The 25,518-nt window shown below is 41.7% G+C and overlaps 1 protein-coding gene and 1 pseudogene across 10 annotated transcripts in view; both read left to right on the forward strand.

Moving 5' to 3' along the window:
• Frmd5 (FERM domain containing 5) overlaps positions 1–25,518 on the forward strand; it is a 333,945-nt gene that overhangs the window by 237,355 nt on the left and 71,072 nt on the right. The window lies entirely within an intron of this gene.
• LOC101698929 (ATP synthase F(0) complex subunit k, mitochondrial pseudogene) lies at positions 23,629–24,060 on the forward strand (annotated as a pseudogene).

A 25,518-nucleotide genomic window follows, 5' to 3' on the forward strand; every position in this document is an offset into this window, starting at 1 on the left:
GAAGATGCCATACCAGATCACAGCAAAATAAGCAGCAGTTGCCATGGACACTCAAGTGCTTCCATCCCCTGGGAAACAGTGCAGAGAAGGGGGGTCATCGTTTTCCCCCATAAGGGGTTACTGGTATATTCTTCTAGCAATTACTTGGCTTCCTGGCCTCAAACTAATTTGCACTGAAGAAGTACAGGGGAAACAAATACCAACACGCCAACAACCTGGGAAGAACTTGTCCAGAGACTGAGCACCCCAACCTTCACAGCTTCCACCCAGGAACTGCGTCCTGACTCCCCAGCTTTGTGAGCGGGGGAAAACTAGCAGATACATTCCTGTCTCTCTCAACTGCAGGGAGACAGTTTTTATATGGGCACACAAGCACTTCCCTGGACTTCTGTCCCCAGCAGAAGAGCAGAGGGAACTTAAAATTTGCAGTTGCCTATTTCTCCCAGAAAATATATTCTTTCAATGCCCAAAATTAATAATAACACATTTTTTTCTTTGACATACAGAGAAAGAAACAATTTCCTTTAGACTAACCAGTAGTATCACCCTCCATATCCATACACATTCATGCGTGATAGTATAACACAGATAGACAACACGGCAGTCTATTAAAATCACCTTAAGGAAAGCTATGTGTGCTCACAAACAATGACCATCAACCTTCTAACTGAAACACAGGAGTTAAGAGAACAAAACAAAATATATTTTGTTTTACTGTACCAGAGATACGTTGGGGGAATCTAAGGGCGGGGGAGGAAAAGAGGTTGGGGGATGTAGCTCAGTGGTGTGGCGCCTGCCTGGCAAGCTTAAGGTCCTGAGTTTGATCCCTGGTACCACAAAAAAGAAAGAAAGAAATTTCCAAGAAATTCTTCTGAGAAAAGGGGTCAACTGTTTTTACTTCTCACTTTCTCACATCTTGGTGAGTAAAGAAGTACTCTCTGGGGCAGCATATGCCCTCCCAGCTTCTCAGGCTGAAGATAGGAATATTCATGTGTAAGGAACACAACTGACTGAATTTTCAAAAGTATCATCTGGGGCTGGGGATTTAGCTCAGTGATGCTGCCGCCTGCCTCGCAAGCACAATGTCCTGAGTTCGATCCCCGGTACCAAAAAAAAAAAAGTATCATCTGGGCCTTAGACAACTCAGGATATGACTGGGGAGGGGGGTGCTTCAAATAATTAGGGGTGATAGACACATGACATTTTATCATATTATTCTCTCTTTTTGTTCATGCTTGAAATTTTCCATGAAAAAAAAAAATGTAAAATTATGCCCCTTTAAATGAAAACAAACCCTCCATTCTGGGAGACTAGTGTGGTGAACAGCAAGTGCGGAGGCTGTGGAACCACAAGCCTGTTACCTACAGGTCTCAGTCATCAAATGCACGAAGAGTGTGGCCTTGTGTTAGTTACTACAATTCCAACAGCTGAAAAGTAGAAACAGTGCTAAATTCATCTACCTAGTGGAGTGTGTTATGAGAATAAATGAATAAATATTTCTGTAAACACAGTACCACCTGTAAAATGACACATACAGCGAAATCATTTTTATTGAACTATAAACCTATCCAAAGTTACTTGTGCTTTATTTTCCTCTAATTTCCACTTAAATGAGCTGCAACCAGAAGTAAGTCTGTATCTTTCTAAATCTACAGCATTAGAATGAAACATCCTCCTTGCTCCTTTTGCTTCCCTTGGGTATCTTAGCTGCTTCTACAGTCCGCTCCTAACTTCTATGTGCCTCCACTCTGCCCCATTGCAAACATTCTGCTGCCTACTGCTAGAGAAACCTGTTTTGTTTTATTTGTTTTGTTTTGGAGGTGGTAAGTTCGTGCTGGACAAGGGCTCTACCTCCGAGCTATATGCCCAGCCTTGGGGAAATCTTCTATATCACCACTTGGATAATGAGACTCCCTTGCTCAAAAACATTCCAGTATTCCCTCTGCCCATGGAATGGAAACCAATGTGCTTAGCCCACCCCTCGTAATATCCAGCATCCTTTTCTCTGTTACCTTTCCAGCTACTCCACAGGCATTCATGTTCTCAAGCCTTCTGCCCAGGCCACAGGTTTTCTCTTTGAGGTTTTTGTTACCCATTTCTCCTCTTGGAATGCAGTAACTGTATTCTCCCTGTCATGATTTTAACAGTCCCTAAAATCAACGGAAATCCTCCTCCTCCTCTAAGGAATCTTTCTAAACCTTTCCAGACCACTTAGCCTCTCCCTTTTCTTAAGTATGAATGATTTGGCAATTAATCATGTATTCTTTTGTGCTATTACTTTTATTATTATATTAAATATGTTATTATATTATTATCCCTATTCTTCCCTGTTCCCTAGCCTATCCAATTAAATGATAAACTATTAAAAGACAAGAGTTGTGATTTTTGTATCTTTCTGCCCTAAGGCCCAGACCTGGGCACATGACAGGCACTTTTATTAACATTTGTGGGGAAATATTACCTAAACTGAGTTGGAATGTTTTAGCCCCTGAGAGCCATAGCAAGCACATAAACATGACTGTTATTTGCATTTCTTTGGATCAGAAAAATTAGGACTTTAAAAAGTTTATTTTACATAGTATCATATAATGTTACAGTGGGAAATTAAGTTCAGTCTTAGGTGCTACACAGTGCTGAATTCAAGTCCCAACTTAACACTCATTGCTTATGTGAAATCCTGGCAGTTGACCTCTTTGTTCCTTAGATTTCTGAGTCACAAAATGGAAATACAGCAATAACATTTGGTTCTCACAGATAGGTACAACTGATGTATCGTCAACAAAAGACCAATATTATCTTAGTGCACAATAGAGTTTTGGTGTTTTGTTTTGTTTTGTTTTGTTGGTACCGGGGATCGAACTTGGGTCTTTGTGCTTGCGAAGCAGGCACAATAGGGTTTTGACAGGTCATCAATGCGAGTAACTATGGTTCTAACTATTGGGGTTCATACTACAGTAAATATAGAGCAGAGTCAGGAAAAGTCTCTGCCCACTTCTCCAAACCCTGCCTTTGTACTCTGTCTTTGATCTTATTTATGGCCTTAGTCCAAAAGGGTTTTAAACTAAATACAGCTAGATTTCTAATTGTCAATTTAAAAAGTACTGGGTGAGCTCCCTTCATGCCTTTTAGATCCTCCCCTCAATCCAAACCATAGCTCCATCATTTCCTCTTTCTTTGCTTGCTCTGTATTTCACAGCAGCCCAAATTGTGCTTCATTTTCCTGCGGTAGTCTTGTTGAGTTTGCCATTTATTTAGTGACAGAAGGTTGCCTCTTTTAGACAAGACTCAAAGCAGTGATACAGAAGGACTTCAGCCATAAAGCACAATGTTGTCAATTCTTGAGAACATAAACAGTAGTGAGAATGCAAGGTCAAAAGAGAAGGTTCATCATCTGGAGCTGGCCTTTATATAATATCTCCTCCTTGTAGGGCAAGCTTGTGGTTATGTGCTTGCTTACACATAAGAAAAAAGCACCAGCATGTGACAGAAGCCAGAATCTAATGCTAAAATTGAAAAGCCTCGTTATGAGAGGATTTTATTATTATGGGCATTTATTAGAATATTTAAAGCTATGTTGTTTTCATGCTTGAAAAAAATAAATGACACAAAAGCCTTAGTTATCAAAAAATAAGCAGGAAAAAATGGAACCATGAGATTATTATATTTTGTATATAAAGACTTTTGATTATGTGAGTCTGATTCACTGTTCAGGGCACCATTTCTTCGATGGATCCTTTTGTGACTAATCTTAAAGTTTATAACCAGTGAATAGTCATTTTATCCTGTTGTTATAACAAAAGTTATATTCACAAATACTTTTAAAACCACAATTCAAAACAAGTTAGGTTTTTTTCAAACATGAGGTTAGAATTCACTTTATCTACTTTTGCTACTCAGCCTTAAATCATAGAAGAGACTCATTCTAAATTACAGGAGGTTTTTTTCCACTTCTCATCATTGTTGAGCTGTTTATCTTTTATTGATTATAAAACAGACCTAAGGAGAGCTGGTTTTTTCCATTATACGGACCTAATTTTTTAAAAGTAGTCATTTTACTGAAGAAGTTTAGTAAACATGAATGCAGATAGCTTGATTTTTCAGTCATAACTCACAATAAGCAATAAACCTTTACTAACCAGACCCCTTAAAGGGGAGAAGCAGTACTGACTAAATCCACTTACTGTACTTGCTAGCCTTTTAATATGCAAGAATATCCAGAAAAAATCTCAGAGATGCCAAGAATCTCAATATAGAAAATCCTGTTGTCAGTGGAGTCCTCTTGAAACCCCAGAAGCAGCCATATGTGTGGATCTGATTCGCACATCCAGAGGATGGAGTGTTAGCCCTGGTAGGGGCTCGTAATCTTCTGCTCTAGAGACACAAAGTGGCTGACATCCCAGCTCTTGGGTCTCTTCTCCCAGTTCATTGTGTTCATTACCCTATTCACTAAGTTTCTTATCTCCACTATTAAAATCAGTTGTGATCATTTTCAAGCACATAATGTCAGCTTTGCTAATGCCATTTCAATTCCATTTGATTTCTTTGGAGCTACCAGGACTGTATTTGGTTTATTTTTAAAGTCAAGCGGCTTTTTAAGCATTAAAATATTTTCTCTTCAAAACCTAAAAAGCTCTTTATTTAGTACATGATGAATATTTGAGTAGTGTTAAATTTATCATTCTGGCAGTACTCACATTGTACTTGTCATTAATTGTGACTCATCAAAGAATGTTTTGATTTTGATTCCTTGGTTAACAGATGGCTCTGTTTAGCAGAATTGAGGCAGTGAGCTATGATGCCCAAGGAGAGAGACTTCTTATATAATTAGCCACTGGAGTCTTTTGAATTTGTGAGAGAGCACGGTAGTTGGAGGGTGGAGGGAGGGGGCTGGGCTTTGTACTGAGTGAGGGAAGGCGTCTTTTCTGGCCAGTTCAGAGCATGGATAGAAGAGTTGATGTTAGTGCTGGTGTACCCCGTGTGAGCTGCAATGACGAAGAGCAGCAGAGCCACAAAGTTGAATACTAGAATGTTTCTCTTCCTGTGGAGTCTGTCACCCTGGTCACTATAGTGACAGAGATCGCCACACAGGACAGAACTGGAGCTCTAGCCAAAGTTGTAGTAATAAGAATTCAATCATGGAGTTTACAGTGACAAACCCTCACTGGAAAAGCAGCTAGGGATGCAGCTCAGAGCGCTTGTTGGGCATGAGCAAGGTCCTGGGTTCCATCCCTCTCACCAACACCTCCCCCAAACAATTGCCTCTCTCAGAGCCAATAGAAATGCCTCCCCCCTTTTCTTTCAGCTTTTGTGGTTTTGTTTGTTTGTTGTTGCTTGTCCCTCCCTTCCTAGACTATTTTTCCTTACCTCTGCCCTTCAGTGTTAGCACCTCAGCCTCCCTCAGGACATGACTCTGAAATAACAGTTGCTGTACTGTGTTACTCATGCACCTGCTGCGGGAGTAGCTTTTCTGATAGGTGCACCTTACTGTGTTCCTAAGTGGGTCATTCCTCGGCATGACGGTGCCTCTTCAGTTTACTTAAGAAGGAGACATACATTGTGTCATTAATGAGACCAAGAGAAATGTGCAGGACCAAATACTCTAGAAATAATGGAAACAATCACAAATAGTTTAATATTTAGCCTCTCTGAACCTTAGTTCTTCATCTGTAAAATTGGCTAATAATAACTCCATATACATTGTGAAGATATATGAGAGGAAATAAAATTAGCACTGCATGTCTGTATTTAGGAGGAAAAGCAAAGTAAGTAAGCAAGACTATGCTGACTCACTTACTAGCACAAATAAACACAGAAAAATAGGAGTCAAAGCCCACTAGAATTTAATTAATGATCAATGAAAAGAGATTTTTTTGTTGTTGTTCTTGTTTGTTTGTTGTACTGGTGATTGAACCCAGGGCCTCGCACATGCTGAGCATGTGCTCTGCCACAAACCTAGCTAAGAAGAGACTTTTAAAAAGTTGTTTGTGAAGAGCACAGCCTTCAAAATCAAAGTGATAATGTTTTCACTACACGTCACTTGGATGTTATTTCAGTTTGGGGATGCATGACTTTCAAGCACTGAGAAAAAATCAAATGAAGTAATACAAATGACTTCATGACTTCTGAGAAGCAGTGGGGAGAAATGAGGATTTGGAGAGAACTAGATTTGAGCACCTGCTTAACATTTTCTGGCCACATAACTAGAAATTAGCATAGATACTTTAGTAGGAAACACATGACCCCATTCAGTTTCCACATCTGTAAAAAAATGTTAAGAATAATTGTTAGACTTTTTAGAATATTTATGAATATGCACTTTTAAAACCCATTATATGAATAAGCTTTTTAAGGAGAGAATGGAGAAAGATATTTACTCCTCTCAGAAAGACTGAGTTAATTGCCTCTAGATATTACAGATAAAAGAATAAATAAAGGACAGAGGATGGTAGTTCTTCCCATTTACAGATGATAGAATTATAAAAAATTAAAGTACAGGGCCGGGGATTTAGCTCAGTGGCACTGCGCCTGCCCTGCAAGCGCAAGGTCCTGACTTTGATCGCCGGTACCAAAAACGAAAAAGTGCAGTATGACCAATCTGGCAGAGAACAAAGAGTCTAAATATTAACAGTGGTCAGCTCTTGCTGGACATTAACAGTCCCCTCTTCGTCTTTTTTTTTTTGGTACTGGGGATTGAACTCGGGACCTTGCACTGGTGAGGCAGGTGGCAGAACCACTGAGCTAAATCCCTGGCCCTGCTCTTACATCTTTTGAAGTTTATAGACTCATGATTTCCAAGCTTTTGGGACAGACAGACACACAAGGAAAGTGCTGTGTAGCATCTGTGACAGTTGAAGATGATTCAGACTTCATTTTCTGTGCTGCCTTGGAATGTTGCAAAGTGAAGGTTAAGAACCCCAACAAGGCATTTACATTTAGGGATGTTTAGGTGGATCCATGACCCAGGAGCAGGGTCACAGACTGCCTGAGTTTTTGAGATTGTTCTATTCAATCTCTTTCTTTGGTTGAGCAGATGTTTATAAGTAGCTAAGATGTTAAATACGTTGAGGCAAAAATGTGTCATCTTACATTGTGTTTTATTTTATATTTTTATTATCTCCATTCTTTACCGGTAAAGGTTTGCAGTACAGGATGATTGCGTTTGTCGTGGTAAGTCGGTACATGGACATAACACTTTGAATTCTTTTTGAGTCCTGTTCCCCTTCCATCCTCCCTGCTCCCTCCAACTCTTGTTCCCCTTCCCATTTGCAAAAGTTCCATTTCCAGTTTTTCTTCAATTCTTTTTCTAAATCCCATTTCCTTTCCTTCCTGCCCCTGCTTCCATCTCTTCTTCCCCTTACCTTCAGAAAAAGATCACCCTCTTCCAGTTATCTTTTATTTGCCCTTTATTTATATTTTGGGTTTCTCATATAAGAGAAACCATGCGATATTTAAACTTGTGTGTCTGATTTATTTCACTTAATATTATGGTCCACATGCATCCATTTACCTGTGAATGCTCGAGTTCATCCTTCCTTATGGCAGAGTAGAAGGCCATTGTGTGTAAATACCACATTTTCTTTATCCATTAATTTGTTGAATGACCCTATATAGGCTGTTTCCAAGATTTAGCTATTGTAAATTGTGCTGCTAGAAATATGGATATGCATGTATCACTGTAATGTGATATCTTAAACTCTTTTGGAAGATACGTAGAAGGGGAATAGCTTCTTGGATCAAATGGAATTTCTAGTTTTAGTTTTTTGAAGAATCTCCATACTGACCACTAGAGTGGTTGTACTAGTTTATATTCCCACCAACAATGTAAAAGGGTTTTTTCCCCACAGCCTTGCCACCATTTGTTATTATTTAATTTCTTGATAATGGTCATTCCTTGTGGGATAGAGTAGTATCTCAGTGTTGTTTTAATTTGCATTTTTCTAATGGCCAGCAATGCCAAACATCTTTCGTGTATTTATTGGCCTTCTGTACTTCTATGTGTCTGTTCATTTCACTCACCCATTTTTTGATTGGGTATTTTACTTGGGGAGGTCTAATTTTTTGAGTTATTTATATATTCTAGATGTTAGTCCTCTATCTGAGGAATAGCTAGCAAAATTGTTTCCCATTCTGTAGGTTTTCTCTTCAGTCTGTTGGTTGTTTCCTGACATTGTGTTATTTTCCCGCTATTGATTCCCTTTTTCTTCTACTTAATTGCTCACCGTACCTGCTTCATTCTGTTGGAGCTAGGTTGTCTTTTCTAGGATATCCTTCACAAATTTTTGGAGTGCTGGTTTGGTCGTCATGAATTTCTTTGGAGCTCTTTATTATGAAGATATCTTATTTCTCCACCAATTTTGAAGGATAATTTGGCAGGTTCTCTGTGTCTGAGTTGGATTATTTTCTTTTAGGGCTTACAACACTTCACTCCAAGCTCTCCTTGCCTTTAAGTTTTGTGTTGAGAAGTCTGCTGTAATTCTGATGGGTTTTCCTTTATGTATAATTCATTCCTTTTCTCTAACCACTTTTAAGATTCTCTTCTTGTTGTATTTCTGATATTTTAATGTGTTTTGAGGTGGTTCTTTTCTGATCATGGTTATTTGGGGTTCTATATGCCCCCCTAGTTGTATGTTAAATTCTTTTTCCATGTGTGGAAAGTTTTCTTTTACTTCTGTAAACAAGTTTTTTATGCCCTTTGTGCTGTCTTCTGATTTTTCATTAATTCCAATTAATCTTAGATTAGTCTTGCATCGTTTTACAGCTGTTGGTTTCATTTGCATGTTGTCTCATTTTAAGGTATCTCGTTAATTGATCTTGATCACCAATCACAGTCCTGTTTTCTAGAACTGACCCTGTCCTTCCACTGATCACTTCCACTGCCCGTACTTTCAATAGAATTTTTAATCTCCTTGATTTCTATTTGGAACTTTTTTATGGACTCTTAATAGAAAAGAATTAGAGTGAAGCTGGGAAGTCATGATTTGCATCTCTTTCTTTAGCCCCACTAGTTTCTTATTAATGTCTTCTCTATACGTATTGATCATTTCTTTCATGAGGATCATTATCTATTTAATTGTATCTTCTCCGAGTTTGCCAAACACCTTATTGTTCTATTTTGTTACCTGAACTATTACCCTTTCAGATATTTCTGGTGTGTTTAGCTTTTGATTTCTTCCCCCCTGTGCCCCCTGGATTGGTTTGGGGAGAGTTCAGAGTTGGGGGAGGTATTTTGTTGCCTTGTTTTCTCATGTTTCTATTTTTCGTTTGTTTTCCATGCTAAGGTTTGTAGATTGACTATAGTGGGTAGCTTTGTCTCTAGCATAGAGACCTCTTTAGTTAACACCTACTTTTCAAAGATGTCTTGTGTGTAGCTAACTCTTGGTCTTTGCCTCTGTCCCAGAATCTAGCCACCTTCATTTATTTGACAGGAGAGGTTGTAGCTTATTTGATCCAGTACCCAATTTTTCAGGAATGAGCCTCAGTACTGTTTATCACCCCCAGGCAATCTAGATATTACCATACAGAGAAAAACCAGTTGATAGCAACAAATATGTTACCTTGGCTAAAGTAGTAAAAATAGTAGCCTCAAAGACAGACTGGATATTAACTGTAAGAGCCAATAATATATCACCTTTAACCACAGAAATGAGATCTAAAGTTACGGTATAAACCCTAAAACCAGGTATCGATCTACAGTAACTATCTGCTCAATAGAACAACATTCCCTCCATTAAACATATAAATGTTCAACTGTAATAAGATATAATTAATTATCTGTAGATTCATAAAGCTTAATGGTTATATTAGTAAGCACAGAAGTTGCAGGAAATGGGAGCATGAAGAAAGTATAATTTGAAAATTAAGTAATGAAAGATGGAAAAAGAGTGATAAAAGTGAAATAAAGGATCCTATTAAGCAGTAAAAGGAAAATTAGTAATATTAGTTAAAAGTAACCCAAAAACCATCAAAGAAAAGGATAATAATAAGAAAGTAAACTAAAGGAAAAAAAGAAAATAAAGGAACAAATTAAAAGTATGAAAAAAGGAGAGAGAAAAAAGACCTAATCAAACAAAGATGATGGTAATAATAATAATAATAATAATAATAATAATAATAATAATAATGAAATGGGGATAAATCTCCAAACACCACCAAAAGAAAAAACAACAGAGGAGAAAAAAGTTGGGTCAAGAGAAGAAAGAAAAAATTCCTGTGTATTTCCAAGTGAATGGTTTCCTTGTAGAACCTGCAATCTTTGGAATCCAGTAAGTCCCAGGCCTCTCCACCCCACTTTATAGCCTGTGGGTTTGTGAGGTCCCCCCTCTGCTCAGAAGGTCCCCCATCTGTAAGTGCCAGTCCAAGTCACCCGTCCAAGCCAAGATACGTCCCTACCATCGTTGGTACACGAGAGGAAGTCCTCAGACCACTGGCCTCCTCTGGAGGTAGGCAGCAGGGCAGAGGCTAAGCAGACTGCTGGACTCAGTGCCATCATCTTCAGATCCGGCTGCCAATGAAAGCCACTGTTGAACCTGCCTCCCATCACAGAATCTGGGCCTCATCTCCTTCCTGGCCTGAGCTGGAATTTCTCAGGGGATCTGAGAGAATCTGTGTCTATCCCTCACTCTCTCCCAGTCTGATTCCCATGGCAGTCTCTCACCAATCACTGAGGTAGAGCAACACGTCCGTCCTGGGGTGACGCTGCAGTATAGGTGTTCTGTGGCTCATCCCCACATGATCAGCCCCTTCCCAACATGGTGCCTGATTAAACTCTCTGTAGCAGTATGGCTGGCTGTTGTGGCGTGGCTCTAGATGTCCCCGCAAAGCCTCATGCAGTCACTTTCAAAGGTAGCTAAATCTGGAATGTGTGATGCTAGGATTAAGGCCATGTGATTAGTAAGCCGCGACACGTGAGTGATTGGTTTGGCACCACCCTCCCCCCAGTAGTCTGAATAAGATAAAAGGACCAGAATGATACATTAGGGTCTCTTGTTGCTCTTGCTCCCTTCTGGCCACCATGAACTGTTTCTCCTCTGGAAGGCCTGCCTGCCACACCACCCGCCTTGGAGCCGGCTGATTATGGACTGAAACCTCTACGAACTGTAAGCCAAATAAACCCTTCCCCTCTAACTTTGGGTGTTGGGTATTTTGTCACAGCAACAAAAGAAAAGTAACTAAGACACTGGTCCTGCACAAAATTTCTTCTCCAATTCTACCCTGTCATGAAGAAGTCATTCTCAGGGTAAAACCTCATGCTGTTTTTTCAGTTTGCACCAGCTGTGGGCTTTTTTTGGGTCTTGTACTGTTTGCCCATCTGTTATTTCTCCCTGAAGGAGCTGACTCTTCAGGGGGGCTTATCTCTTCTCCAGGGCCCAGGTCTCTTCCTCTGTCAGGACAGGTGTTTGGTAGTCACCTCTGCAACCCTGTGCTGAGGGGAACCAGGGTGCAGAGCTAGCTTGTAGTTGGTGATTTGATGTCCTCCTTGAGGACGGGTAAGGTTATGTGTATTTTAATTGGTTTGATTTTATTTATACTTTACATCTCCACAAAGTAGCTGAATTTAAAAAGAAGTAAATGAGAAGAAAAATTCTGATTTTCCTTCAGATGAGCATTTTGAGAGCTGACTTAGTACCTTCAATATTTGAAGTGACTGAGGGGAAAAAAATTGTGTCTGGATTAAAACATTAAAAATAGAAACACTGGGCCGGGGATTTAGCTCAGTGGTTTCGCTGCCTGCTGCTCAAGCACAAGGACCTGAGTTCAATCCCCGGTACCAAAAAAAAAAAAAAAAATAGAAACATTGCTGGAGATTTAGCTCAGTGGTTCTGCTGCCTGCCTCGAAAGTGCAAGGACCCAAGTTCGATCCCCCGTACCAAAAAAAAAAAAAATAGAAACATAGGGCTGGGGATTTAGCTCAGTGGTTTTGTTGCCTGCTGCGCAAGCACAAGGACCTGAGTTCAATCCCCAGTACAAAAAAAAAAAAAAAAATAGAAACATAAGTTCCAAGATTAAGTCTCTTGAGTTGCTTGACATTTGAAGTAATTCCTCAAAGTAATTTCCTTTGTAAAGGTTTATGAATTTATGAGATAATACCTTATGCTGCCTAGAAATTACTGTGTCAATTAAGAATAAACAGGATTACAGAAAACCAAGCATTTTTGAAAATGGATCTATGCTGTGTGATTAAATCATATTCACATTACTCAGTAAAGTCCTGAGTGTGAGCCTGCCCTTGTTTTTATTCACATTTTGGTAAGTACAGCTATGAGAGGTTTTGTAAATTGTTCTTTTTTGCGCATATTGGTGAATATGCTGGTCAGCGATTCATCGCTGTGACAAAAGACCTGACGTAAACAGCTTTCAAGGCAGAAGGCCATGGTAGAGGAGAGCTGCTCACCTCATGGCATCCAGGAAGTAGAGAGAGTCAGAGGAAGCCAAAGAGAAAGGGCCAGGGGCAAGACACAGCCCCCAGGTACTGTCCGAGACCCACTCCCTTCAGCTAGACACTCCCTCCTGAATCATTACCTCAGTAGATTAATTCACAGGTGGGTTAGAGCCCCAGGATCCAGTCATCTCTCTAGAGCCCACCTCTGAACGTCACTGCATCGGAGCCCTTAATATGTGAGTCTTTGGGAAACACTCCGTATTTAAATCATAATGGGATCACTCCTCGGCCTTTTAGCTAAGATCAAGTGTAAATCATAATGCGTACCTCGCCATACATCTTTGACTTATCCATGGGCAACTCCCCACCAGCATCTGAACCCCAAATGGATTCTCCATTATCCATGTGAAATTCTGAAAAGACTTTTGTTCTCTTGGACCAACGAGAACCATGCCTTAGGAAACAGGTCTCCGGAGTTGCTACCTTATTGTTGATGATAATTAGAGGTAATCCAGTAGAAAACATATAACTTAGGGAAGAATAATTATTCCTTTATTATAAGGTACTTCCCCTAGAGATTAATAGTTCGTGAAATGTATTAAGAAGTTGTATCCTAAACAAAAACTAACTTCATTTAGGTTTAATGCTACACTACACACACACACAAAATGGTCCTTTTCACAAAGTAGCCGCCTGCCTTTCATCATTTTCTCCATAAAACCATATGTACCAACAAATTTTCAGGTATTCACTGTAGAAACCTCACAAAATCAACAAGAAATTCCTCATGATAACTGGATCCCCACTGGTTTTCTTTTCTTGGTCAAATGCTGAGTATTTTTTGGTTTATGATGATAACTTTTTTTTTTTTTTTTTTGGTACTGGGGATCGAACTCAGGTCCTTCTGCTTTCAAGGCAGGTGGTGGAACCACTGAGCTAAATCCCCGGCAATGATAACTTTATTTTAAGCCTCAGAGAGCAGTTGACTTGGCTTTGATCTAATGATACCAAGCAGCTGTCAAAGCATGTTTCCCCTCCACAGGAGAAGACTATCCCTGGGGAGGGGACACATAACCTGTGCACATCTTTCAAGATGTCTCTCTGGGTACCAGGTCAGGAAATGTCTTTCCAAGGGTAGAAAGGGATCTGTGTCTGGCATTCTGATTATACCCTTATGCATAATGGACAGGTGGTGTTAAAGAGTTGAGACTTTGAGAAAATTCTTGTTATTTAATTTGCATTTGCACCTAAACCTGAGGACAAATTTTGTTTTGCTGTGATTTAGCAAAATACACCAAAGCAAATTAACCTACTCATAGTAAGATGCCATTTCTTTTAAGTTCCAGAATCAGAGGGTTGATTTGCAGTGGAAATAGGAGGTATAGTTCTTTTAGATATAATAATTATAATAGCTTCCATATTCTGATTATTTACTGTGTGAAATACTTAACTATTACCACATAGAGATATTCACTAAATAACTGTTAAATGAAGTGTTAGGTGCTGTGTAAGCTCTTTATATCATTTATCTCATTTAATCTTACATGAAGACACATGTATATCTTCATGATACAGATGATGAAACTGAAACTTAGGAAGGTTAAATAACCTGTCTAATGTCACACAGCTAGTGAACAAGCAGCCAAGATTCCATACCGACTCACTCCAAAGTCTGCATATCGTCTTGGAGCGCACTGTCTCTTTTTTTTGTAATCTCTTCAGATTGTCATTTATTTCAGACTCTTCCACTGCCCTGCCATACTCTCCTTGTCAGATAGACTCAACTGGAAATTTGATTGATCTCGATGCTTTCTAACCCTAACCCTGTTGTCCTAGAGATACACCACTTTATCGAGGAAGTAGTCTTCCATTATTCACACAGCATCTTAAATTATACCATTCCCAGAAAGCCTTCCCTGTATATTTGGCATTTTCCCAGAGACTCTAATGTGCCCAGTTGCCTTTTTCTTTATTCATTATTTAAATATTTATTATTCCCTCTCCAATTTTAGGACCACCTTTTAGGTTTAGTCAACGTTTTGGAACTGTAGAGGTTTAGAACTAGGCAAAAGCTCAGCAGTCTGACCTCTTGGTCAGTGTGTCCCATCTTCCCTACACCACACCCTTGAAAGATGAAGGTGCTGCCTCTCTATCAAGATGGTCACTCAGGGTACTCAAGACTGCCTGGGAGAAAACGAGGAACTGTGAGGCACCCTGTGCAGAGTGGGGGGTGGGGGGCCCCTGTTTGGCCAGCATTTGGGGCCCTCACTGTGGTCAAGGCATTGTGGCCATGGCATGAGTGGGTAAACACAAGTGGGACGCAGCCCTTGCCCTAAGAAGCCTACTTTAGGGGGCTGTGAGAGAAAGAGCCAACTGCAGAAATACCTGTTTGAAAAAAGGGGGCTCCTCCGGGAGGATGAGGCAGGGGAATGACAAATTCAAGTCCAGCCTGGTCAATTTAGCAACTTGGTGAGACCCTTTCTCAAAATTACAAAGAGCTGAGTATGTAGCTCAGTGCAGAGGTCTTGTGTTTAACCCTAGCACTGAAGGGTGGGGAAAGTTTAATGCTCCAAGCACCTAAAGGAAGGAAAGATGGCTATTGGAAGGAAATATAAGAGTAGCCTGAGTAACATAGAAACATGGAGAGACCCCATTACCCCCATCTCAAAAAATGAAACAAGCCAGGTATGGCAGTGCACACCTATAATCCTGGTACCTTGGAAGGCTGAGGCAGGAAGATCATAATCTCAAGTGCCACTCAGGCAACTTAGACTCTGTCTTAAAATGAAAAGGCCCAGGGATGTAGCTCAGTGGTAGGGTGTCCTTGGGTTCAACCCCCAGTATCACACACACACACACACAAAAAGTCCGCATGAAGAAAGGCCAGCTTCTTCTTAAGCCTTACAGGATGGTGGAATCAGGTTTATTAAAGGTCAAAGAGTGTTTCCTCTTAGACACGGCTGTTTCAAGTCAAGAGAAGTAGATGTGGCAAGTGCCAAGCTGTGTAGAAAGAATTGCTACAGAAAAAAAAAAAAGAAGAATTGCTACAGAAATGCTAAGTACAGTGTCACAGTAGTTACGGAGATGTGGCAAACTAGGATGAGTCAGCCCTCTTCCCCTACATACACTGTCATCTACACATTTTGGGATTGGGTAATAGGGGAGTAAAAGCCAACCTAGTTACCTTTGCTGAATCATTCTTGTGCCTACCCATCTGACTTATGTCCCCCGCTCTTGCTTTGTTCTCTCATTCACCCATATATTAGGGGTAGGAAAGCACACAGAAACAACTACAGAATGTGGGACCTGTAAGTCCAGCCGTTGAGTCAGTCTCATGATGCCTCAGTGGCCAGGGACAGCATCAAGGGCACTGATGAGGGCGCCCAGCTGCTCTGGGCCTCAGCCTTCTGCAGGTGTTGCTTCTGGGTTAAGTGTGCCGGCAGAGACGTCTGGCCGGGGAGAATACCTGGAGCAATCTGCAGCTCCACACCAGGCCCCAGGGCAGAGACAAGGGGTGCGAAAATGGAATAACCCTTTCCCTGATGACATTTCACTCCATCTGGGCACGACAAGACTTGGCTGAGTAGCTGTCTTCCACTCTCATGTGGCTCAGCTCTGCCAAAGTTCTTCTGTAATGATCATTCCACCCAGGTTGCACAGAGCTTTTTCATAAAATGAGTCCTCAGATAAATGTCAGGAAGCCTGGAAGCTGGCCTCAACCGTATCACAAACTTTAAGCAAGTCCATTAACCTTATGAATTATTTTTTTTCTTCATTTATAAAATAGGAAAAATACCCATCCTCCTTGCCTCTCCATTTTGTGTCTGAGGCTATAAAATCACAATAGTACTGAGAATCCCCCTTGAAGGGTTAAAATGTGCTAAGCATTATTACTAGGTTGTTACTATCAACACACCTAAGTGCAGATAACACCACCAACAAGGTAACAGGTAAAGATGCAATGTGGAAACTTGCTAAGTGCTCTTTATGTTTACACACGAGTGTAAATTATAGTGAAGGTGCGAGATGATTGTTGTTGTGGGAACCAGTTGTGAGGAACAGGACAGGAAGCTGTGAAGAAGGACCCGTGGGCTGAGTGAGCAAGTGGCCTGTGGAAGCTGACCACACAGAACAAGGGCAGCAGTGTGGAATGAAGGGCAGATGTTCTCCACGTGGGTTTTCCTATTGCCATCCAACAAAATCTTCCTCTCACTGCTGATCATCTTCTTGTTGTAGAAGAGGAGTGACACTTCCTCCCCAATTCTGTCCCTTCCCCACCCACCAAAAATGGCGCCATGCTTGAGAAAAGGCAGCTTAGTCTGCTCTCTGTTGCAGTAACAATGTCTGAGACTGGCAGTTTATAAAGAAGAGATTTACTTTAGCTCCTGGTTCTGAAGTCCATGAGCTTGGCACCAGCTACTTCTTGGCTTCTGGTGAGGGCTTCATGCTGCTGCATGTGGGTGGAAAAGAGAAAAGGAGAAGGGCGTTTATATGTAAGGAGCACATTTGCTAGAGAGAGTCCAAGGAAGACTGACCTGACCGTGCCCGCATTATCGGAGGGAATCCCAGAATGCAGTCGTCAAGGGCCTCAAGAGGCAGCAGACACACTCCCTCCCCACACTCTGCCTTGGCAGGCTCTTTGCAGCTCTGCTTCCCTGGGAAAGCCCTGAGAGCCCTTGAGCAGGTGCCCAGACTGTGCTGCCACATCTTCCCAACTGACGGACCTAGAGGGGCATCCCCGTGCTGGGGTCTTGGGTTCCATAGCCCCGAGGAACAGCTCTAGGCTTTTTCTTCTCCTGGTCCAAAGCAGAGCTTCCAATAAAGAAGTCATTTAGGGAACCACAGGACAGACCCCAGTAGAGGCGGCTCCCCAGCAGGAGGGCCGAGGCCCGAGGCCCGTCTCTGCAACTCAGACGATGTCTCACAGCCAGGTTTGGCCTTTCTCAGCTGTGCCTTTTTTTTCATTCTGCTTTCTGCTGATGTACAATTTTCCTAAAGGAACCAAACAAACTATTTTAGTCTGTGTCCCCCTCATTTCCTGCTTACTTCCTTCTCTGGATTAACTGTCCTTGGATTCCAGCAAAGCTGTCTTCTGCAACCTCTGGCTGAACACAGCTGCACACAAGCCACACACATCCCTCAGCCATCCCAGCTAACGAGAGCCCAGCTCAGAGCAGCAGTTCCCCTTCTTTTCATGTAACATTTTCTCAAGAAATCTCAGGCGAGTCTGCAGTACCAGAGCCTCGGTCCCCCAAACATACGCTCGACATGAAGGCTGCTCTCCCAAACTATCCAAAATACACAGTGCACTGAGAGTCTGCTAGGGTGTTACTGGTTTGCAATACCCCGATAAGGAGATTTCATTCCCTCCTTGCTGGCAGCTTTATATAGAGTAATTACATAAGTACTGCTATGACACTGGGCGGAATCTCATTAGAGCTGTATACGGAACAGTTGAGTTGTGGTAAAGAATATTCATTTGATTTCTGTTGACTATAATCCGTATAGCAGAACATTGGCCTGAGCATAAGTGCAGGTGTTACTCTGGCCTCCTGATATAACATGTATTTACTGAATCTTTACTTATGTGAACCATGAGAAAAAGGCAGCTCCATATTTTCCCACCTGGTGAGGAAGTTGCTCACTGTGCCTAGCAGATTGTTGTTGGATTTTCACCCTTCCTGACAGAGCCCCTTGGTCAGTTTAGGTGAGACGCTTTGTGGCAGTTTAACCCCATGGCAACTCTGAAAAACACAGATGCACACACAGGCTCCTGCCCGAAAGAATGGCCCCCATAACCTTCGGCTTAGCATCATTTTCCAGGCAATATGGGCAAGAAGCCTGGCCAGAGTAGAATCTGTCACAGATTGCTGTTCCTTTATTTCCAAAGAGTAGAAGGTGTGTTCTTGTTTACTCTAAGATTGTTTTGGTAATGACGTGTGAATTGTCCCTTCACCCATACTGAATATCACTCACCACAGCAGATAAGAGCCATTCTAAATAGCTGGCTAAGATAGCATCCTAATATAATAGTCAAAAGCATGGAGAGGCAATAGCATGTCATACATTTATACTACCATTTTACTCTGTTTCTTAGGTACTTTCTTTATTGCTTAAGACACAATACCTGACACACACAAATTAAAGAAGGAAAGGTTCTAGAGCATTTTGGTTCACAGTTTGTAGAGGTTTCAGTCCGTAGTCATCTGGCTCCAAGGCAGGGCAGCATGGCAGAGGGGACTTGTTTATGGCCTGCCTGTCAGGTAGCAGAGAGAGGGATCAAGGGAGGAGGTGGGAGATAGGCCTTTCCAGGCCACACTCCCAGTGACCCCCCTCCCACCAGGCTTCATCTCCCAACATCTCATACAACTATACTCATCAGTGGACTACCCACTGGTGGGTACACACTCCCATGATCCAGTCATCTCCCACAAGCCCACCTCGGAGCACAGGAGGCTTTTTGGGGACATCTAGGTATGATTTCACAGCACCCTGCTTGCACACACATCATCTCACCTGACGCATGGAAGACTCTAACCGATTTTTAACCAGAGCACAAACTGTTTACTAGTTGTCACTTAAGAGTGCCGTCAATTGTTTTATCTTTAAAGAATTTTTCATTTTACAAAAAATACTACATCATAAAACATTTAGTAAGAGAAAATTCCTCTTGACCTAACTTGAGCACCTCAATGTACTGATAAAATCCGTTGTTCTTATTTCCTATATTCTTTTTACTTAGGCACTGTTGTACACTTAATCATGATGCCACCAGTTTCTAAAGTACTTTACCTCTGTAGGTCTTCTGCCTGCTCCACCTGAGTTTTATCTGGCATTATACCATGACTAAAGGAAAGAATCCAAGATTAATCAACCTCTGTTTTTACAAAGGACATTATACTGAAGACTGTGTATCCCAGTTATTAAAATTCAGAGCCACTTTTTCTGTAATGAAAGTACCAAAATGATGGTGGGGGAAGTACTGAACTATTAAACACCCAGCATCCCTCTGGTTATTAAAACAGTGGAACAAGCCAGCTGGAGTGAGCCACCTGAGAAACTAGAGATGGCTCTCAATGGTGAGGTTGTCCCAGCTGTGCCCTGTGGTTGAAGCTCTCTTTATCATCTCAGGATGCCAGGTCCCAAGCTGAGCCCATGCTGGGCACTTGACTCTGTCTAATAATAGTACTTGACTTCTGCCTGTGTTTTAGGAACCACGGGTGAGACCAAGCTTCAGAGAGGTTCAGTTGATAGCTCTCTCAATGCATCCCTCCCCAAAGGAATGGCTCTGTGTGTGTGTGTGTGCGCGCGCGCGTGTGCATGCATGCATGTGTGTGTGCTGAGGAGGGAGTACAGAATCCTCACCCTCAAGGATCTGTCAACAGCTTTCACCCTAGTGTGATTTGAGCATGCATGTTAATCTATGTGAATACATATTTTCAAGCATGAACCCAATTTCCTACCCAGACTAAGATTTGTTCCCCCTTTTCTTGAAGAGAATGGCAGTGGGTTTAGGATTTCACTGAAGGAAACATTTGTTCCTCCTTTTTCCTTCTCTGATCCCTCCTGCATTCCTCCAGCCTTCCCCTTCTAGAAGCCTAACTGGCCCTCTAAACGGGTTTCCAAGTGGGTTTCTTCAAAGGCTGCACCAAGCCTGGGAAAGCTGTGACCTCTGAGCTATGGGCCTACATTTGTAACCACAGCCTGCTCAGATACCTAGCATTCTTACACATCAAGAAGTAGATGGAGAAACTAAGGCATGCTTGCATTGAGCAGCTCATCCAACATGATGACAATACAAATTCCAAAGCTTCTGGCTGCCCGCCAAGTGCTTTTTCAAGCCATGGAGTCTCTATGCAGCAGGCAAATGTCTTCTTTTTCTCTTTTATCCTCTTCTTCTTCTTCTTTTTTAAGTAAACAGAGCTCTCCAGAGTACACTTACTCTCCAAATATGTACATGGCAGGATGTGAGAGATCACTTCTGCCTGTAATAGATGCCTTGTGTCCAAGATATTTTCCTGAGTACTGTGCTTTTCAATTTAGGACTCCTAATACATGATTAATGTGTGTCTAAACAGTCACTGCGTAATCGGCCTGCTTCACCTTAGGGACCCCAGTGAGTATACAAAGCAGACTTACAAAAAACACCATTAGCGTGTGCAGAATGCTCCAACCGCTCTAGTGTTATACAAAGCTTGAACATCCCAAGATTTATGTGTTGCCTGTCTAGTCCTACAGTTTCCACTGATCTGCTATGGCTTTCAGAGAACAGATCCCAGAATCAATTAAGTATTTTTTTAGCATCTTCAAAGCAAGGCCCTATGAGTTCCAGAAGGGAAAACTGGAGGTGGGCCCTGCCTTCAGGGAGATCACAGTCTAGTAGAATACAGAATATGTTTGAGAGAAATTACATCAGAGTAGAAAGTTAGGAGGCCTTAAGGCTGATTCAGAAAAGGGAGGGAAAGCCCTTCTCCTTTCCGGCAGCCTCCTGTGGACAGTGTGAGTGCAGATGAGAGTGGGTGGACTGAAGGGAAGAAGAGGGGCTGAGGGCTGGCCAGCCTTTCATTCACACCCGCCGCCAAGGCAGGAGCCTCGCGCTGTGAGCCTCACTGAGCTCTTTCACTGTGAGCTTCACCCACCAACCGGTAGAGCCATTTTTTCTTGTATGCCTGTAAAGTAGAAGTTTCCCCTGAAAAGTTCCCCAAATTCTAGATTTTGATTCACAAAAAAATGTGATTTGAACCTACTGAGCCATGGACAGATGCCAGGCAGGAAAGAGAGGAAGCTGGCTCTGGACATTTCGGTCATTTTCATTCATCTCATTCACAACCTCCCAGGGTCCTTAGGAGATCTGTCTGTGACTCTCAGAATCCGATCCTTTAAAGAGGGACAAGGACTCTTGCTCTGAGAAATGTTACTTGGGCACCGTACAGACCTGTCCTTTCCTGACAACTCTTAGAACTGGTGACATAGAAATAGAGCCTGAAAAAAAAAATGGGAACTTGACTTGAAGAGATCTCATACATGGGGAGAATTCTGGTATGCTGTGTGCATTTGTACATGCTGCAGCCTCTGTGTGGAAACTGTTTAAGAAGTTAGGCTCATAACTCAATCAAAAATGGGCAAGTGCAATCGCCTCTCGGCCTTTTGGCTAACATCAGGTGTAAAAATGGGCAAGTGCAATGAATAGACATTTTGCAGAAGGACAAATAGCCAATAAGTACATGAAGAAATGGTTAACCTTGTTGGCCATTACAGAAATGCAAATTAAAACAACACTGAGATTCCATCTTACCCCAGAACAAATGTCCGTCTTCAAGAAATCAAATGACAACAAATGCTGGTGAGGCTGTAGGGTGGGAAAGGATCCCTTTTACACTGGTGGTAGGAATGTAAACTAGTACCACCACTATGGAAATCAATATGGAGATTCCTCGAAAACCTAAAACTGGAAATTCCATTTGACCCAGCTGTTCCCCTTCTAGGTATCTTCCCAAAAGAGTTAAAACATATTACAGTGATACTTGTTTACCCACATTCATAGTAGCACAATTCATAATAGCTAAATATTGGAAGTGGCCTACATGCCCATCAACAGATGAATGGATAAAGAAAATACAGTATTTATAAACAATGAAGTACTACTGTGCCATAAAGATAAACTTGAGTCGTTTGTAGAAAAATGTTAAGTGAAATAAATCAGACACACAAGCTTAAATATCACATGGCTTCTCTTATATGAGAAACCCAGAGTGAAAATAAAGAGCAAAGTAGAAGATAGATAATCAGAGGTATGGAGATAGATCATTTTCAAAGGGGAGGGATATCAAGAGATGGAGGGGGAAAACGGAGGCAAAAGATAAGGGATGAAAGGAAAGGAATTGGAATGGGTTGTGTATGTGCACCAGCTCCACACAAGGAATGGAAACATCATGTACTGCAGACATGAACGAAAAAATGGGAGGGGATCAAGAGTTGGGGAGAGAGAAAGAGAACCAAAAAGGAATTAGGATGTGTTGGGCACATGTACCAACTTCCCACAGGAATGGAAACATACACTACGTATATGTACTAGTAAATTAAAATTAGAAAATAAAAAAGAAGTTAGGCTTGTATTTGCTACATGATTCAGCCACCAAATTATTAAAATGTTCCCCTTGAGGATTATTTGACATTTAGTAAAAATTGTAATATACTGGAATAAATATGTCAAAAATCCAGATGTTTAATTTTTTGTTATTCATATTTGAGTTTAGAAGAAAGGATGGCTTTGGGTAGGTTTTATTTTCCATGGCTTAAAATAATGGTGAGTGGTAGAGACTAGCACTGATGAGGATTTATTCTTCTCTTGTCCTAACAGACGCCCCAAGCAGCAGCCAGGTGTGAGAGAGAGTGTAGTACACTTTCAATCCCCGTTTACCTCGTCAGCTTGGTTATTTTTCTAATACTATTTTGGAAAATGCTATATGGCACACTGATTATACATTCAGGTGCTGTAGTTAAACTGCTGGGGTTCAGTTCCCAACTGAGTCATGTGCTGAGGAAGACCCCTGCCTTCTCTGCGCATTGGTTTCCCCATTTGCTACTGAGCACAGTGAAAGTCCCTGCGGCATGAGGCTGCTGTGCAGTTAAATGCTGGCACACGGGCAGCACTCGGCCAGCATTCGCTTACTTCCCCTCCACCCTGCCCCTCCTACGCAGCGTCTCCTCCACCCAAGGTAGCCCTGTCAGCAGGGCTACTTGTTAGCTGTTGCTAATATCTAAAGTAAAAAAATTTAAGCACTGGAGGGATGTGAAATGTGGTAGGGTTTGAGTTATCTGTTAATTTTTAGATGTCTCAGCTGCCTCTGCCTCAGTACTAAGCGAATTAAATTTAGGAAGCTCGAAACATTCCCAGGACTTTGTGCTGTTTGTCTGCCCTAACATGCAATTGCGCTTTCTTCCTGGGTGGCACTTCTCCTTTGCTTTTCTGACTGTTACCACCTCTGCCCGTGCTGCAAATTACCCATTTCCCTGCTGCCTTCTCCATCCTCTTTCTTTGCCCATTCTTCTGTTTCTCGTGCCTTCCTATTCCTTCGAACTTTTTTAAAACCAGAATCATAGCAACCATCATTTAAAAACCAAATTTTGAAGTTCAAGTGGATTTTCTTTTGTAAATTGCTTTTGCTAAAATGCCTAAACCATATAGGAAGACTGTTGCACTGTCAGTTTTTTTGCCTAACTTGAAATTATCAGCATGAAATTAAGAAGATAGTCTCTAGTCCGGCCGGGCAGTGGAGGGAGCTGTGTACGTTGAAGGACGTCAGCTGCGCAATTTGTGGCTCTGGCGAGATTGAAATCATGGCAGGTCCAGAACCCAACGCCCAGTACCAGTTCACTGGCATCAAAAAATATTTCAACTCTTACACTCTCACAGGTAGAATGAATTGTGTACTGGCCACATATGGAGGCATTGCTCTGACGATCTCGTATTTCAAGTTAAGGTCTAAAAAAACAAAAACGCCAGCTGTGAAAGCAACGTAAGTGTGTTGGGAATCAAACCCAGGGCATTGTGCATGCTAGGATTTTACAGTATCTGATTTAATCTGTGAAGTTCCCGTGCCTGGAAGAGCTGTCACTCATCATGTAATACTCAGTTTGTACAATAAATTATGAACCTGGAAAAAAAGAAAAGAAGATAGTCTCTAAATACGTGGAGTTTGAAACCCAGAGTAAATGGAAATTTTTGTAGCCGCACATGGCTTTTTGTAATCTACCCAAAATACGTTTTCTAATATTCTCCACACTTACTCTCACACCCAGGGTATAAATCCAGCACTCATCCCTGTATAATGCTGAAAAAAAATGACCCATACAAGACATTTATTCCAGGAAATTAAATTTTAAAGGCTGTCATGCAACAAAATACAAGTTATTTTAGTACCAGTGTTCATTAAATACTGTCCAAATGATAACTATTCAAGTGATAACTTTAAAAGTAGTCCCATGTGCAGCTTTCCTTTTGGACCAGTTCATCCAAAATAAACAATATTTGGGGATTGAAAAGCTTGTACTTTTTAAGTTTATGGGTAAACTGCCAAGAGGTAGTTTATGATTTGAAACGTTACCCAGTTAATAAAACTGTCACAAGACTTCTAAAGTATCTGCTTTAATTAACTTTTGTAAATAAATTAGCCAAATCATTCAGAGTGTATCCATCTTTAAAAATGAGCTTGGAGTGTTTGAGCAGCTGACAGGAGGAGTGAGGGACAGAAGCTGAGAGGAGACCTTCTAGAGGGACAGGAATAAGAGAGTCCAAGACTCCCTGGCCCAGCTAGCAGGACTCTACCTGTAAACCTCCCCTCCTCCGCCCAGCCCCAAAACCTCCCTCCCAGGCACAGCCCAGCCCTCTCTCTCAAGACGGACGTATTTCTCATGTTTCCCGATGCAGTTTACACTGACAGATTAAAGACACCCCAGAGGCTGTATATTGGGTAGAAACAGAATGAACAGTGACTCTGATCCTGAGCTTCCTCATTTGAGAAAGGGAGAACATTAAAAATAATGTGTGTAGGGCTGGGGATTTAGCTCAGCAGCACCGAGCCTGCCTTGCAAGTGCAAGGTCCTGAGTTCGATCCCGGCACCAAAAATAATAATAGTAATAATGTGTGTAAATCAAATGTCTGGCACATAAAATTCAGACTCCGCCATCCTAAAGCACACCCCTTCCCTTCCTGTGTTATTTCCACGTGTATATAAGTATATAAATATGACCAGAGGAAGCGCCCATTTCCTGGATGTACACACAGTCCAGACCGCTGTGAGGAAGGAGGTGGTGCTGGTCAGTGAGTCTGTCTTTGTGGTGAGGAGAGATGGGTACAGCTGCAGATGTGGAGCAGTCAGCAGCTTGACCTTAAAACAGCAAGAGAGCAGGGAGGCGCGATGCGCCTGGAGGAGGAAGACTGTGACTTCGGGAAAGAGTCTAAGGGTGGGGGAGTTTCTCTCCCGGCCATGCAGTGGATCTCTGTCTCCACACCCTAAGAAGCCAGCCCAAAGGAGCATCACGCTTCAGCAGTGCAGACTGTGTCCCAGAGTGGCACAAGACTTTTTTGGCATAAGATTAGGTCCCCGGTACCTACTTCCATTCGTAATGACATTGT

Source organism: Heterocephalus glaber, unplaced genomic scaffold (assembly GCF_053883595.1).
Source record: "Heterocephalus glaber isolate CG9 unplaced genomic scaffold, H.glaber_assembly_v1.0 deba00000809, whole genome shotgun sequence".
NCBI lineage: Eukaryota > Metazoa > Chordata > Mammalia > Rodentia > Bathyergidae > Heterocephalus > Heterocephalus glaber.